The following is an 18,162-nucleotide window of genomic DNA, read 5'->3' as shown; positions in this document are numbered from 1 at the left end:
TCATCAACTTCATTGGGCCCAAGACATCAATCATCCCTTTGCTTAACATATCCATACTAAATACATTAAGTTTTTCACTTAGTATATCTTAGTTATCAGATGGAAAAAACTATAGTTGATGTAGTAGGGTTTGGTATCATCTGTGGTTTCAGACATCCACTAGGGCTCTTGGAATGTATCCTCTGTAGAAAAGGTGGGATTACTATATGCACTTAGGTCTACCTACATATCTGAATAATAGAGATGTGAACCTGAGAGTGTAACTAGCATGGCCATGGGTGTTACTCAGCATTGTGCACCTTTTGCTTCCTTTATCCTCACATCTACCCTGTGAAGTGTTCTTGATGTAAATTCCATTTCTGGGACTTGGGACCTAAAGTCCCAAATCTATTACTTGACAAAACTGGGATTTAAATCCATTCTGAATAATTTATACTCCATGTATGTATAATATGTCAAAATTCACTCTACTCTCACATACATCTAAAAAGAACAAATTAAAAAAAATAGAAAAAGCACATCTGCAGAAAAAACTAAGAGGGCTTTTCCTGGTGAAGGATGAGAGTGAATTTGCCATATGAAGTTCAAGACATTGAATTTGAATTTCAGATAAAAAACTGGTATTTATTTGTTGTTTTATTTTTTGCTTTAGAATAAGTATGTTCCAAATATCTCATGGGACATACTTATTCTAAAAGTAATTATAAGTAGTTCTGAAATTCAAGCATGCCTAGGCATCCTGTATTTTTCTTTGGCAAATCTGGCAATCCTAATCCAGAGTCTATCATTACATAAAAGAACTTCACCCTGTGGACTTTCTGACCTGGCCTTTGGGACTTTGGCAGAGACTAGAAAGGCAAGTTCTGGAATCATCCACTTTCTCATTGAGGGGATATAGGGATATCTTGTTGTTGTTGTTGTTGTACAGACACACTGGAAAGTGGTTCATTAAAGTAATAGGGGAATGATCTTTCTTTGCTATTTTTTTTTTCTGCTAGGAGCAGCTTAACATAGCACCTGCTCCAATCCTACTCTTCCAGAAACAGTTCTGACCATGTCCAAAGGTAGGGCCATCAATTATCTTCTCTAAGCATCACCAGCCTTGATCTTCCTCTGGTCCTAGCAATGCTAATTGAAACCCAACTGCTGATAGTCTTTCCTTCTGCTTTAGGTGGCATAAGCTGCATATGGGGAAAGGGGAAACTGATGCCTCAGGAATGAGCACCACACAGCAGTCTTCTGAACTAGAATTCTGCAGACAAGGAAACAGACAAAGAGCTGCTGTGGGTTGTGGAGAGCACCTAGGACCACTGCCTGCACAGTGCCCCTGCTCGACCAGGCAGAGAAGTTGGAATTCAGCCCCATTGGCCCTTCTTTTTTCAAAGGAGGAGCTTATACTTCTTTCTACATCCTACAACCCTGTGGTCAGTCTCTGGAGTCTTATTGCATAGGTGAACTATTCCACATTACACTCAGAGGCTTCCCAGAGAGAGGCTTTAGAGCTAAGTGCAAAATTAGGCACCACTGACAACCTAGTCCAGAGAATGTAAGTGGAAGACACACTCAGGTGGGAATAGCACCTCTGAAGTTTCAACCCAACCATGTACCCACCTGCTCATCCATCTATCATTTCATATGTTCACCCATCTATTTGCATAATCATCTATTTATCCCTTTCCCTCTGTTCATTCTATTTACCACCCCCTCCCCCGATTTATATTAGTTAGTTTTCAGTTACTATGAAAATGTACCTGAGAAAATCAGCTTCAAAGGATGAAGGTTTATTTTGGTTCATGGTTTTAGAATGTTTCAGTCCATGGTTGCTTGTCCCTGTTGTCTTTGGGCCTGTGGCAAGGCAGTTGTTATGATTTGTTTCTGAAATGTCCCTCAAAGGTTCATGTGTTGAAGGCTTGGTCCTCGGTGTAGCAATGTTCAGAGGTTGAGATTTAAGGAGTAATTGAATTGTGAAGGCTCTAAACTTATCAGTGGATTCGTCTATTGATAAATTCATAACTGAAATGTATTGGCTGGGAATAGAAAATGTAGGATGTGGGCCCAGGTAAAAGGAAAGGATCCTTGAGGTATGCCTTTATGGATTCTTGTCCCTGAGCCTCTCTTTCTCTCATATTTCTGGCTGCCTCAAAGTGAACAGTTTTCCTCCATCATGACCTTCTACCATAATGTTCTGCCTCACCACAAGCCCAGAATCAACAAAGCCAAGTAACTAAGGATTGAAACCTCTGAAACTGTGAGCCAAAGTAAATCTTTCCTCCTTTTTTTCCCTCAGGCATTTTGTTACAGCAATGGAAAGCTGAGTAATATTTCATGGCAAAGGAACATGGCAGAGGAAATTGCTCACTTCATGGCAATCAGAAAGCAAAGAGAGAAAAAGAAGAGGGACAAAGGTCCCAATATTTCCTTCAAAGGTATGTCCCCAGTGACCTCATTTCCTTCCACTAGACCCTACCTCCTAAAGGTTCTACCACCTCCCAACAGTGCCATCAGCTTAGAAATATCACTTAACACACGAACCTTTGGTGCACATTTAAAATACAAACTATAACACCTATGCATCCATCAATTCATCTATCCATCTATCCACCACCATCTACCTACCCACTCATTCATTCTTCCATCCATTGTCATTCATCCACCAAACATCCACCCATCCATCTATTCATCCATTTGCCTACCGTCATCCAACTATCCATTCATCCACCCACCCATGCATCATCTATTCATCATCATCCACTCATCTACCCAACATCTGTTTGGCTCTCGCCCTTCAACCACACCACATGTACTTCCCATGTACTCAAGTCCTGAAAAGCCTTTTCCATAAGGAAGAGAAAGATGCTTTCCAGACTGCAAAGGAAAGAACCAAGTGTCAAAGGCCTCAGACCTGGAGATTATACAGAAAGCCTTATACTCAAAGGAAATGAAAACCTTCACCTTTCTATTTGCTGAAGGAATGGTCCTCTCTGGAAGGCAAGGAGCACTTCTTGGGGAATGCCCACCCAGGTAGGAGGTGAGGAGAGAACATCTGAGCACACTTCATCCCCCATGCCCCTCCATAAATCACAAAGAAAGAAAGAAAGAAAGAAAGGAAGAAAGAAAGAAAGAAAGAAAGAAAGAAAAAAGAAAGCCTTTATTTCTCTGTTTACTCCTTTGCATTTAATGAGCAGTTGTTAACATTACTGAAACCATCTGATGATTTTTACCAAATGGAAAAATCTCCCTACAGGGGCAATAAAGCAAATATTCAGGACACAGAGAGGCAGTCATAAAAGGCATTACCCGGTTATAAACAGAGGCAGTTGTGGTGATCTATTACCCGTGCCTTGGCAGCTTTCAGCAGTTCTGAGATTCCAGGAGGGGCTCTGACCCGAGGCAGTATTTACTTCTGTGGCTTCTTCGGCAGGTCATTGTGGGTATAATTCTGTCTACCAGTTGACTGCAATTGAGGTTTTGAGCAGGAAGCCCAAGCCCTGAGCACTCATAACTCAGGAGGAGAAAGGCACCCCTACCTGCAGTATGCCAAGAAATGCACATCACACTGTCCCAGCTGGATGGGATGAGGGTCCCTGTGCACCCAGGCCATTATGAACTGGGATGCATGGCCTCAGTTTGTACTTGAGCCAACAGTGCCACTGGTTGGTGCATTTGTCCACTGTGGTTTACCCCAGAGCTTTTGGAAGGCCTGTCCTTGTTCTAATTGTTAGTCTTAGCTGAAGTCCATCTTATGCAATAGGCACACATCAGTCCCCACAAAGAACCCACTAGACACCATATCCCAGGGATAGGCATTCCTTCTCCTTCTCCAAGGACTAAGTGCTAGGCTTCCTCTTCAAGTAGCCACAGTTAGCCAGCAGGTCCCATGTGCCAGCCCCCGAAACAACCTTAGTAAGGCTAAATGTGGAATAGATCTGAATGATCTCATAGATGACCATACATCAGCTCTGCAAGCTTCCCAGTGGTATTGCAAGGTAAGTGTGCTTATGCCAGTTTCCAGAGGCAATAAACAGGGTCAGAGAAGGAGGTCGCTTCCCAACACAACATGAGCCAATTGTGCAGTAGGAGCTCTGACCAGGACTCCCAGGGTGGGCTTTGCAGTTCTCCCGTGATGTGTCCTCATCTGGCTGTGGAAGTGTTTGCTCTTTTGGTCACTTTGGACTGGAAGTGCAGACTCCCTCCTGACCCTGAGGCTGCCTCTGCTAGCATGGATGGGAGCCTCTGCATCATAGTCAGGCTCTGCTCAAGAGCTAAGAAGAAGGCAGCTTAAACCTACAGAAGAGCTGATTATGAAGACTAGAATGAAGCCCATGCCCCCTCATTCAGTGTCCACAGGCTGCCATGGGGTCTGGAGGACCTGGAGGGCCTGCTGGCCAGAGCAGCAGTATGGTACTGACTGGGCACCCAGATATGCCACAGCACCAGCTCCTAATTTCCATGTCAACCAATGCCTTCCTGGAGGGCTCTAGGCTGGGATCTCTGGGCTCCTGAAGAGGAACTCCCTCAGCTCTGCCCTCACAGAGCTGAAGTGATTATGGCTAAGATCAAACACAGGCACCAGGGTCTAGAAAGGGAAAATGCAGATGAACTTTGGAGGGTGGGGATAGGGGGCTGCTCTTCTTATGGAGACATGAAAAGCTTTGAAGGTTACAATTTTCTGCCCTGAAAAAAATGTAGCATTTATTATTACTGTTATTATTTCTTTCTTAATTTACAGTTCTAGTTGCTTTATGTACATTCATCTCTGCCATTGGCCTGTGGTAAGGCATGGTACTTGTTTTAGTCAGCTTTTTCACTGCTGTGACTAAAGGACCTGACCAGCACAATTATAGAAGAGGAAGAGTTTATTTGAGGGCTCATGATTTCAGAGGTCTTAAGTCCATAGAAGAGGACCTCCATTTCTCAGGGCTCTAGATAAGGCTGAACATCATGGTGGAGTGTGTGGAGGTGGGAAGCAATTCACATCATGGTGATCAAGAAACAGGGAGAGAGACTCAACTCTCTAGATACAAATATATAAATATTTCCCACCTCCTCCAGCCACACCCTACCACTCTAGTTACTACTCAGTTAATCCTTATCAGGAGATTAAATCACTGATTGGGTTAAGACTTACAAATCCGATCATTTATCCTCTGAACCTTCTTGCATTATCTCACACTGTGTGAGCTTTTGGAGGACACCTCACGTCCAAAACCATAACAGTACTCATCTTCATTATGCACATGAAAAATCTTGGACTATAGATCTAAGAGAAGTTGTTCAGGTAGAGGCAGGAGTCAGGGTTCTTGAGAGTGTCAACCTCTTGGCTGGGTGATCTCTGAAGGCTGGTGCAGAATTGGGGGTGCTGGGAGAATTTTCAGGTTTCAGCCACATACTCCAGGGACTTAACCTCAGTGAACATGTTAGTTTGCTTTCTATTATTATAAGAAAGAAAGAAAGAAAGAAAGAAAGAAAGAAAGAAAGAAAGAAAGAAAGAAAGAAAGAAAGAAAGAAAGAAAAAGTCTGAGATATACTCATCTTATAAAGAGAGATGATTTTGGTTCATAGTTTTGGAAGTTTCAGTTCATGGTATATTGGCCCAGTTGCTTTTGACCCTACAGTGAGGCAGGGAATATGTGATTGGAAAGCCAAAAAGAAAGAAAGAAGAGACTGTGGTCCCACTGTCTTCTTTGAGGTCATACTCCCAAGTGACTGGAAGAACTTTCTCTAGCCCCCATCTCTCTCTCTCTCTTTCTCTCTTTCTCTCGATAACAGGGATTGAACCTATGGGCAATTAACCACTAAGCTGCAACCCCAGATTTATTTTATTTTTTATTTTGAGATAGGGTCTCACTATGTTGCTGAGGCTGGCTTTGAACTTACCATCCTCCTGCTTCAGCCTCCCAAGCTGTTGAGATTCTATGTCTCATGTCTTAAATTTCCTACCACCATCCAACAGCACCAAGCTGAGTGCAAAGTCTTAAACCCATGGGCCTTTGAGGGACATTTAAGATTCAAACCATGGGAGCAACACATTGGAAAACTAATCACATTCCTACAGTTACTGTTGGCCCTTTACAGACTCCCTGAAGATCAGCTTCCTCAGACTGAAGAGAAGGGCTTTACAAGCAGGTATCTGCACACAGTCAGATCCTGGATCCACCCGAATGTTAAGGAAATCAGTTTTGGAACTCACAACCCCTTGCTGCATTTAGATTAGCTCCCTTAACAGGTCCTCATATGGGAGCTTGTGTTCTGTAAACTCAGCCCCTAGAATTTGAGCATTCATAGTCTTGGTGAGAACCATCCTGTGTGGACCAGAAACTCATGAGACAAAAAAGCAAAGTCTGGGACCAATTCTCTATTAGTATGGGGAAAGGGAAGTGGGAGGCAGAAGGAGAAAGGAGGAAAGAGAGGATGAGGAGCTGCACTGAGGTCAGGGAGGGAATTCTGGAGTGGCTTCCTGGAGGGTGCACGTCATGATGCATCTGTCTGCATCACTGGACAAATCCTCTAATTCTGCCACCCTTGTGAAAGTAGCTGAGGGCAGGAAAGGCTGGGGGCTGGTTCCACCTGTTCCTCCCTCTCTCCTGGGCCATATAAACCAGGCCCTCCTCTTCCCTTCCCCCACCCAGCCAGTCCAGGTGTGTATCATCTCTGTTCCAGAGAACATCTGGGGCCAGGAGGTAGCCCAGGTTGTGAACAGCTGGACAAGTTCAGGAAATTACCAGGGAACAAGAGGAAAATGGAATTTGTTTATTCAGGCAGAAATGTCTCATGTGTGCAAAATTTGACCTTCTTCTCTCTAGGTTGCCAGATGGTAGATGTGTTTAGTTTGCAGATAAGAAAAAGAAAGAAACTGGTTGGAGAATCACTGTTCAGGCCTCCCAGTGGCACACTCCACACCTTAGGCTTGGAGGAGTACCACCTGTTTTAGTCAGCTTTTTTGCTACTATGACCAAAAGACCTGGCAGGAACAATTTTGGAGGAGGAAAAGTTTAGGGACATTTAAGTTGGTGCTCAAGGTTTCCGAGCTCTCAGTATATAGATGGGCAGCTCCATTACTCTGGGCCAGAGGTGAGGCAGAATATCATGGTGGAAGGACATAACAGAGAAAAGCATCTCAGTACATTGTACCAGGAAGCAGAGAAGGATATATTCCCCAAAGGCAATACCTGAGGATCCAAACTCTTCCAGTCACACCCTACCTGCCTGCAGTTACCACCCAGTTAATCCCTATCAGGGGATTAATGCACTGACTATGTCATAACTATCATAACCCTATCATTTCATTTCTAAACTTTTTTACATTGTCTCAAACATGAGCTTTTGGGAGATAACTCATATCTAAATCACAACACCATCCCTGCCAAATTGTGAAATATAATGTGTTCCCCGGAAAATCTTTCCCTTCCTCAGCCTGGCCTGGGTAGTGGTGTCCACTGCAGGACTCAGAGAGCTGCTTGGCAAATGCCAAGTTCAACTCAGATGATGACGAAGGAGGGAAGAGGTACACTGGCATTGTGGCCAGTCAGGACTGGGGTCATGTTGGAGCAACAAAAAGCACAGTTAGGAGTAGCAGATGCATGAGGGAAAATCATGAGGCCAAATGGGGAGGCATGTAGTGACCAAGTCACAGAGCTGAGAGACCAGGGAGTAGGGAGGTACTCCTCAGGCCTTGGTGTCCCTATGACCCCATGGGCTTTCATGTTGTTGCACATCCCTCTGCCCGACAAAGAAATGGAGGCTCTCAGAGCTTGTCACCAGTGAACAATCCACCCTGCCTTTCCCATTTGTTCTTGCTGCCTTCATGCTATCAGGCTGGATGAAAGAGGCATCTCAGTGTGATTGGCTGCTTCTTGCCTGGGTCTTGAATCTTGAGCTACAATCAGCATGTGCAGGTGTCCCAGAGAGGAGCCAGGGAGGAGGTGGGGAGGAGGAGGGTAGCCTCTAAGGGGTCATTCAAAAGGCTTGATAAAGGAGACATATCTTAGCTAAATGTGGAAGGATGAAAGAGTTTGAAAAAACAGAGATGAAGTGGGTGGCCAAAGAAGGTTTGAGGAGTGGAGGAATGAGGGTGGGGCCTGGGGTCACGTTGGAACAACAAGAAGCACAGTTAGGAGTAGCATATGCATGAGGGAAAATCATGAAGCCACATGGGGAGGCACATAGTGACCAGGTCACAGAACTGAGAGTCAGACCAGGCAGTAGGGAGGTATTCTTCAGGTTTGGTGTCCCTATGACCCCAGCCAGTGGGCACCAGTGGGTTTTCAGCTGAAGGAAATGGTAACTCTTTCATTTTACTGAAGGTCCCACCTCCCTGTGGCCCTCTCCTGAGGCTGCCTTAGGGCGTTCAGGGAGTCTGGCTCCAGCCTGTGTTTTCACATCTGGCTCAGGTTACTTGAGGGATGCTGACACTGGTTTCACTGCTGGGGCCAACTCCAAAGCCATGTCAGTGCCCTGGGCTGAGCCCTGTGCGACTCAAGCTACCCAGTTAGGAACTTTGCACTTCTTTGTGCAGTGTGTATAGAGGGCTCTTATTTCTCATCTGTGCTTGCTCTCAGAATGACATGCCTGCAGAACTTCTTCTACCCATTTGCAGTCCCCACATTGGCCATATCAAACTCATGCAGAGGGACCAGATCAGGAACCAAAACACTTTGCACAGCCTTCCTGCCCCCTCACCCACAGCTTAATGCTACCTTGCTCTTTTCTTCAGACAGCCTCTTGTTCATCAGGCTCCATCAGTTGAGCCTGTCAGGACATCCCCAGGATGAACCAAGGTTGGCCTAAATGGACCACAGCTGGGAAGGTTGCTGAGCTTTGCAGGCCAGGAGATCCCTGAAAGTTTTGAGAACAGTATGACCAGATGTCTTCTCCGTGTGTGTGTGTGTGTGTGTGTGTATTAGTGTGCATCAAGTGGTGTATATATATTATAATTTTATTTTATTTATTTATTTTTATGTGGTGCTGAGGATCAAACCCAGTGACTCACCCGTGCTAGGCAAGCACTATTCCACTGAGCTACAGCCCGAGCCTTGCATCAAGTTGTTTGACGGATTGTTTCAAGGATCACCTGTGGAGAGGGAGGGAAGGAAGCATAATTGTGCAGATTGGACGCTGAACTGTGATGTAGCCTTAGAAAGGCCTCAGTCAACCCAAGGGAACCCTGGCTTTTGAGGAAGTGGGGCTTTTGTGCTCCTACCCTGGGAAGAAGACTTACCCTGAGCAAAGTTGCTCTTTCCTGTGGAGGGCAGCCTCTAGTGGGGCAGCTGGCAAGGGTTGCCAGGTGGCCATCAGCAATGGACATTACCAACACGTTGAAAAAACTAATCCCTCAGGCCTTCATGGGGCCTTGGTGGGTATTCCACCCAGGATTTTCTATATTCTACCCCTTGCCTCATCAAACCATGTCTCAGGAGGTATTTTGTGTTAGAAGAGGTGTTTGGAGGAATCTTTCCACACCAGAGGCTCCAGTGTGTGGGTGGCCAGCTTGGACAAGCTGGGTGGACAGGACCTCTGTGACATCTCAGGGTATTTAGTGGAATTTCATGAGACACCTTTTAGGCTAATGACTAGTCTAATAGCTAGTCTAGTTTAATTACTTAAATCCAGACAAACTTAGGTTTAAGTAATTTTCAGAAACCTTTATCATGGAAAGAGTAGGAATATAAAAATTCCACCAGCTTGTTGGAGCACAGTGTCTACAAACCTTTTGCAAGGGATTTCGTATTAGTCAAACATTTTTATAGTCACAAGTGACTGAAACTCAACTGAATTAAAACAAGCCAGGGCGGAGGAATTTACTAGTTCTCATAAATAGACTAAGGCAGGAAAGGGAGGGGAAGGGAAGAGGAGGAGGGGAACAGAAGAGGAAGGAGGACTGGCTTTAGGGAAGACTAGATGTCCCACTCTTCAGCCTCCCTCTCCCCTGTCAATCTGAGGAGCAGGTGCTCCTGGGAGGGGAGGAGGAGAGCTCTGGCATTCCCACAGGGTCCACCTGGAGTACAGTCGATCTTGGTGGTGTGACCTGCCCTGGTCCTGTTGGAGTGTCTTTGCACTTAACTTTCCCCACCCCAGCTACTGGGATGTCAGTGAGCCCAGTCAGAAAGAAGACCTGATTGTTCACTGGGAAACTTCAGACAATATAGCAAGAGTGTGGAAAATAAAACAACTGTGTGATTATGGTGCAGCTTTTCCTACCATCTCCTTTTCTGTTTTTTTTTTTCCTGTATGTTGTCACTAGCCCAATTACAAAGGCTGATGTTTTCAATTGAGATTTGTGTAGGAAGAAGAATAGGAGTTGCTGAGATTTCTCTAGGCCCTCTCAATTGGACTCTCTTTCTCCAGATTAATCTTTTCTATTTAGAAGCTACATAGTTTAAAAATAAAACGTTCAAGTGTTACCAAAAATTATTTAAAAGACAGGAAAATTCTTAGGTGGACATTCACAATTCCACAAAATTCAAAACATACATTCACCACTATGAAATGCTTTTAAAATGTTTCAGAAACTCCCTATTGCAGTTAGAAGAAAACACACAGGAATTGGCAAACACAGAAGCCAGATTCTGGCCAGGTTTGGAATCCCACCCAGGCTCTCGCAGCTGGCCGGAGGCTAGTATGTGGCTCCAGGACAAGTAACATCTCCCTATTCCTTACTGCTGGCTTTTCCCACAACCCATAGGGTACCTGGAACATCTGGAAAGAGGCAATGATGCTGTTCTTCGGGGAATACAGCCTGGGCAGGCCCAGTGTGACTGGAGGCTGGCTCACCTGATTGCTTTGTGGGTTCTGGAATTCCAGGTCCACACAGTCCCCTTTGCTAGGAGCTCATGGCAGACAGAGCCAGACAAGGATGGCCTGGATGACATCAGCCACCACATGACCCAGCAGTCAGGTCTAGGTGTTGCCAGCCTTTATATAGATGTGCCAAGTCCATGAAGACCACTCTCATCACTGTCTCCTAGTGCCTGTGATATCTTCAGTGTATGAAGCACAGTGGTGGACAGAAGTAGGGGTAGATATTAGGTTTATTGAGCACCTACCAAGTGTCAGTACACTCTTAAGAAACTGACCTGCCTTATCTATTTTAATTGACACAAAAACTCTACGAAGCACGAAATTTTGTCATCTTTATTAACCTAAGAAAAGAGTTCAGGAAACATTAATGACTCGCTAAACCCTAGAACTGTTGAGCAAGCAGAGCAGATGAAAATCTGGGCTGTCTGATGGGAGCCTGTGAAGGCCACACTGTCTGTATCTGTCAGTCAGCAGCTCCTCCTGTGTTCCAGGGAAAGTCCCTTAATGCTCTGCCTGTGAGCCAGCATCCTCATTTGGAAACAGAGCTGAGTAAAGGCTTCTACAGCAGGATTAAGTGTGTGCAAAGGTACCTCATAAACTGTGCGGTAGTGTCCCTTTGCACTTTGAGGTATTCTTAATATTTCAGCTGATCGCTCTCCAGGGCTGTACAGGTGACAAGGGAAAGCCTGTTTGTTTGCTTTACACTTATTTTAAAAGCTCCTCTAGCATACAAGAATCATGTGAGCAACTGCATCCTCATCCTTATCCCCTGATGCAGTTCCTATTTTTATCTATAGGCAGTTTTGCAAACAAGTCTCTGACTTTGAAGCTCAGAGAGTCAGCTAGCTCTTAGGCAACCCCCAACCAGGTCACTGCTTTCCCAATTTTGGTGTCCACACATTCAGGTGTGCAAAGCACTTAGAACCCTCTAAGGCCACATCAGTTCTCCAGTGCTCACTAAATGGACTGAGGGGTAGATGTGAGGAGAGAGTTAGGAGACCTGTGCCAAGTCAATGGAGTCACAGATGGAACCTGACTCAAGAGGTCCAGGAGAGCTGTGAAAAGAGGGGAAGCTGAACCCCAAACCCCACGACCTTATTTTTAACCAATGCTGGTGGCCCCCATGGCAAAAGGAACTGAATTTCTTGTTATGAAGATCTCAGAAATCTTGCTCGTCTGCCAACCTATAAACTGCAAAAGTCCAGGGATAATACAGGTGCCAGATACTTCTCTGCCCCTAATGAGGCCAGCAAGGCCCAGTTCACTGACATTTCTTTCACAAAAGACCAAGCTCAGATGCACTTTAAGGTAGATATTTCTGTTTGTTTCCTCCCCAAGCAAAGCAGGACTGAAGGGCCCCTGTATTCCACACCCTCCTTTCAAGGCCCATTAATAAGGAGCCTGGGGCTGGATCATAAACATGGCCAACTCCACCAAGGCCAGCAGAGCAGCAAGGGCTGCATTAAGGGAGAGTTTCAGTGAAATGCTGCATGGTTCCTAAATTCATACCAGATGAGTTCCAGAAGATTAAAGTTATTACAATAAAGCCCCAGGGAATCAATCAAGCTCTGCCTTATAACCTTCTTGGTTTACCATGTCATTCACACAAATCACTTTCTACAGGTCCTTGAGGAGGATATGGAGTCCTCGGAGTTAATACAGGTTCAGACAATGCTGGGGCATTCCTAAGCTGGACCTAGGGATCCCAAGAGAGCTCACTAGGTTGGAGAGCTCTGACAGCTTGGATGCACTTGTTTTTGGGGTGCTGAAGTCTGGCATGTGGCTTTTTTATGGTGGGTTACAATGTGGAAGGATAGGAACTCAGGAGGGGAGGGTGAGCTCCCTAACCCCCAGCCTGCCTGAAGCACAAAGCTCCTGGGGATGGTCATTGTCCAAACCTTTATAAAAAAACAAGCTAAAAGCTAAAAAGCGGCTTGGTAAATTGTAAAGCCTGACACAGTTCTTTGTCCTTTGATGCAACTTTGATGTTTTCACTTTTTACACATTTTTTTTTTCCTCTTCTCAAAGTGTTTCCCAGCCCTAAAGGATAAATCTTCCTGATTATTGCCTCTGGTGTTTAGTTTGCTCAGGAAATGGTGAGCCCCCAGCTTTGTCCCAGGTTCCTGTCTTTTGGGGTCACTGATCCACTGGCTGCTTCAAGGAGCTGGCAGTCTTCAGCACTTTCCCTGGACCCCTGAACCCTGAGTGTGATCTAGCCCTCATTCCCCACTGCCCCTCTGAGACCAGGTGGCTCTCACCTCCATTTTCTAAGGGTGTTTCAAATGAGGGAGATGCAGAGTAATTCACAGAAGATCCTGCACTCTCTCCTACCTAAGCTTTCCATGGGGGTCTTTTCTTGTCCCCCAGCCAGTCACAAGCTCTGCAGATATCCCAAACTGTCCTCACTCTGGTGTGCAAGTCCCTTGTCTTCTGTCTCCTCCTTCCTGTTCATTGAGTGGGACCATCTATTCCCTCATGATGAGTCCCATGCCCAGCCTCAGCAGCATAGCTTGGCCCAATGACCAAGAAACAGTGCTTACAGAATCGACAAACATATGAGCATTTCCTAATTCTCATTTCTTCTTTCTTTTTTTATGCTAACGTTTAACTTTGAATTGAGATACCCATATCTGTGCTTTTTTGTTTGCTTGTTTTTGTTTTGATATTAGGATCACATTAACTTTCCAAAGAAATAGAGACACCCCTGCAGCCCATATCCGTCCTCTTGGTCAGCTCAACTAGAGCTCAGCTTTTGAAACAGTGCACCCGGGAAAGGTTGGAGCAGGTGCTGTCCAGGACCTAGTTCTCTGACAACTGTTTTGAGTTGCACTTTAGGTATTTCTCTCTCTCCCTGAGCCTACTTTAGTCATTTGCCCGTTCCTAGGAGACAGGACAATTTATTCAGGTTTCAGTCTTGATTTGTTTGTATAATTCTGTTTTCTTCTTTTTTATACCTAAGTTTGGCTATTTGTGCTTTCTCATACTCTGTTTTTCTCACTTCCTTCTATCTCTTTTTCCTTTTGTTCTCCTTTCTCCCTCTCTTTCCTTTCTTTTCCTCCTTCCCTTCCTTCCTTCCTTCTTTTTTCTTTCTGTTTTTATAGCTCTCTCTCTCTCTCTCTCTCTCTCTCTCTCTCTCTCTCTCTCTCTTTTTTAACTGGGCTAATTAATACTAATACTAATTATATTCCCTTCCCTCCCCCCTTCTTTTCTGCTCCACTTCCCTCCCCTCTGCTCCTTCTCTCCTCCTTCCCTTCCTCATTCCCCTCTTTCCCTCTCTTCCTTCCCTCCTCTTCTCCATTGCCCTCCCTTCCTCTTTCCTTCTTTTTTCCTCCCCTACACAAAGACTCATTCTTACTACTCTCAGTTGTACACAGCTTTTCTGTTTTCACTTCCTACTCTTTTTAATATTATTCTTGATGACATTAATACTAAATATTTTAAAGTAGACTTCTTAACTAGTTTGTTTTTATATTTTCATATTTTTTACCAAAAATAGGAATGGTCATGGATTTTTCTGTGAATATAGTTTTAACAGTATCCCAAAGACATTGATTAGGAGTGTTATTTTTAAGGAAATATCCATGAGTGATTTTTTATTTGATAAAGTCTTGTTTAGGAAAGAGCTTTTAAAATTTCAAAATTGTTCTTTGTTACACTTCCGTTAAGTATTCCTAGTTTTACTCTATGAGAGTTAAAGAAAGCAGTTTCTCTTATTTTTCTTGTTCCTTTTGAATTTGGGGTTTTCTACATGAAGTAATAGAAATACAGCGAACAACAGGAAAGGTTGTGAACTTTCAGTTTGCAAGGCAAGGAGACACTTGAGTACAAATAAGCATGTTTGTATAAATGTGCATTATATATGATTAATTAATTATATTGTTTAGATTTTCTGTATTTCATTTTTTCTTAATTTTTTAAGGAAAAACATAAAAGATTATGTGAAGAAGCCTCAGGAAACTCTTCCAATGACTTTGTGTGTTACCAAATATTTTGATTTTCTCTAGCTTTTGCTTCATTTTTTACTGCCAGGATGCTGTTTAGTAAATAAAGGCTCTTGATAGTGTATCTTTGAGTCAATTGAACAAAAAATATAAAATGTTGTATATTTTGCTTTGAATATTTATATTGATGACAATATTTTTTATGTTTAATAGAGTTGAACATTATAATATAGTCCTCTTTTTGGTTCTTACTATGGCTGTGCATGATATCAACACCCAGATTTCTATTTATCTACACTGAACTAGGATATTTTTGCTCTTCATCTTCTTCTAACCTTCCTCAATTTGTTTGTTTTAATTGCATGCTTCTTAGAATGCATGTGACTTGATTTGGAATCATTTTATTTTGGTCTTGACTAATACCCTTTTGTTGTATGGGATAGTCTTATACACATTTATTTATTATGTATAATGCATGCTGTTAGACTTTTTTGTGTTTATTTTTGATGCTTCCATGGTCTTTTGAAGTACAGTCTGTTCTCCCACCTCAAAAAACATCAGCAATAATTTGGAGGCAATACTATTGGGTTTTAGTTTTGTCACTTAAAATGATGAAAGTACATATATGACAATGCTATAACATTTGAAATAGTGAGAAGTCAGAGAAGAAAACTGCTCAGGTTGTGATTGATTTCAGTTTTTTTTTTTTCTTTCAGTTTTCTTTTTGTGTCCAAATAACCTGTGATCAATTGCTATAAGGACATGTCTCCTGACCTCAGCCTTTCCGTCTATGAAACCTGCTCATAGAAAATAAAAATTCCACTCGTGATAAGCTGCTGCTTTGGTCCTTCTGCCCACACTGATCAGCATTGGGTGGGAGAAGGTGGAGTTGGGATTTGCTCTCCCTGCCCCACTCAGCTCCAGCTTCCCCTGCACTGGGACATCCAGAATGCCTTTCCCTAACCAGACACTGTCCTGGGGTGACTAGTTTTGTGTTGATGCTGTGTCTCTGAGCTCAGTCCCAGCTTGAGCATACATGAGAAATTGTGGAATGAGGTCAGACATTCCTAATTCCATGTAGATGATAAGTTTTCCTTTTGTCTGTCTTTGGTTCATTTGAGAAGATACTGGGCTGGAGGCTTATTAACATTTACTTGAAATGCCATCTTTTATTACCTTTAAATCTGTCTGTCTTCTCCAGGATGCAAACTCTTTGAAACAGGAGTGCTGTAGTCCCCACTTATCTATGGTTTAGCTTTCTGCTGGTTCAGTTACCCATGGTCAACCACAGTTCAAAAATATTAAATGGAAAATTCCAAAAATAATTAATAAGTTTCAAATTGCAAGCTGTTATGAGTAGCTCCATGAAAGCTTACACTGTCCCACCCAGTCCTTCCTTGGACACGAAACATCCCTTTGTCCAGCATATCCACACTGTATACGCTACCTACCAGGTATTCACTTAGTTATCATTGTCATAATATCACAGGGCTTGTGTCCAAGTAACCTTTATGCAGTAGTCTAACATATGTCACAATGCCTATGCCATTCATCTCACTCCATCTTATCACACAAACATCATATTTTCTCACATTACAAGGGGACAGGTGAATATAATACACTTAGATATTCTGAGAGTCCACATTCACATAATTTTTATTACAGTACATGGTTACAATTGTTCTATTTTATTATAACTTATTGATGTTAATCTTTTACTGTGATTAATTAAAATTTATCATGAATATATATGTATAGGAAAAAAACTGGTATATATATAGTTAAACATTATCCACTGTTTAGGCATTCACTGAACAGATCCCCCTGGAGATACATGGGCTGTAGTATCTTACCTAGTGCCTGGCAGGCAGGGATAGGAGGCCATGTTTGTGGACATTCAACAGAATGTGGTGCTGAGTTATGAAACAGAAGCTTCTGCTCTGCAGACAGTGATGGTCAGATTCTGAATTCCTATCGCCATGGCTACCTTCCAGGCCATATGCACTTATGCAGTGGAATATCTTTGTTATAAATACCCAAATGTGGACGCCATGACCCTTTGTCTCATTTTCATCTCATAGTACTCCTTTGGAGATTAGAAGAAGCTTTATTATAAAAACAAAATGGAAATGGTACTTCTTTAAAGCAAGTATTTCAAAATATCTATGGTGTATTTTCTTGGGATCTTGATTTTATTATGAAAAAGTCCAGTAATTCCTTGGGAAAAATAATTAATGGCTAATGTTGAGAGTAAGAAATTTAACTTTCATTGAAGAAGAACCATTTCAAGTTCTAAGAGACAGCATATTAGCCTCTGGAGCCAAGACACCATACTCAAGAGCCTCAGCCATCTGGAGAAGTGGTTTCCATGTGAAAATTTACAGTTGCATGATTGTATTTTAGTGCTGCAGTTTGGTTTCTCATGAGAAACTTCCTTCTTTTGGTGAAGTTATTTAAATGTGAACTTGGCTTGCATGGTGTCCAGAATTCCAAATTCTCATCAGAAGGGAGTCAATGCCTTAGCCATATGTGGAGGGTCCCTTCTTTTGATAGAATCGCCTGATACATGGATATATATTTTTGGATGAAAGGAATTGCAGTTCCAAGCTTGATAAAAACTACTTCTAAATTCTTTGTCAACAACCTTGAAACCTCTGGTAGAGAAATTACTTTCTTTCTTTTTCTTTTTTTTTTATCATCAGAAGTGATAAATGAATTAATGAATTTAGAGGAATTATGTTGTATCAGTAAGAAGATAATTTTTTACATGTATGTTCCTACATGGTAATTTTTTATTGTTGAGAAGCCCCAAAAGATGAATTACAAAGGTGAAAGCCATTAATTTAATATATAATGTGGGGTGTAGTTTGTCATTAATAAACATTTCACCTCATGTCAGTTTTGTTTTGGCCATCCATGTTTTATCACACGTTTGGTATTTTTGTTGAAACCATTTGGCCACTGTTGATTGGACAGATTATTTACAAAACAAAGATAAAGTAAATTAAGGTTGTCTCTAGGATCTTAGAATATTTAATATTTGTCCTTGGAAGTACTGGATTTAAGGATTTAATTCTTTTTTTTTTTCTTTCTTCACATTTTCACTTAGCTGATTTCCACTGGTGTATCTTCAAAATCATTGATTCTTTCCTCAGCTGTGTCATGCGATTGATGAGGATGGTGAAGGCATTTTCTAACTATATTACTGTTTTTCATTTTTCATACTTCTCTTTGATTCTTTCTTAAAATTCCTCTGTCTTTGCAGAAATCACCCATCTGTTTTTTTCATGTTATATTTTTTCTATTAGAACCTCTGACATTTTAATTATAGTAATTTTACATTCCCTATCTGATCGTTCTAACATCTGTGTCATATTTGCTTCTGGTTTGAATACTCCGTCTCCTGCAGTGAGCTCTTCTTGCC

The sequence above is a fragment of the Marmota flaviventris genome, chromosome 4 (genome assembly GCF_047511675.1).
Source record: "Marmota flaviventris isolate mMarFla1 chromosome 4, mMarFla1.hap1, whole genome shotgun sequence".
Classification (NCBI taxonomy): domain Eukaryota; kingdom Metazoa; phylum Chordata; class Mammalia; order Rodentia; family Sciuridae; genus Marmota; species Marmota flaviventris.
Note: the sequence above shows the minus strand (reverse complement) of the source record.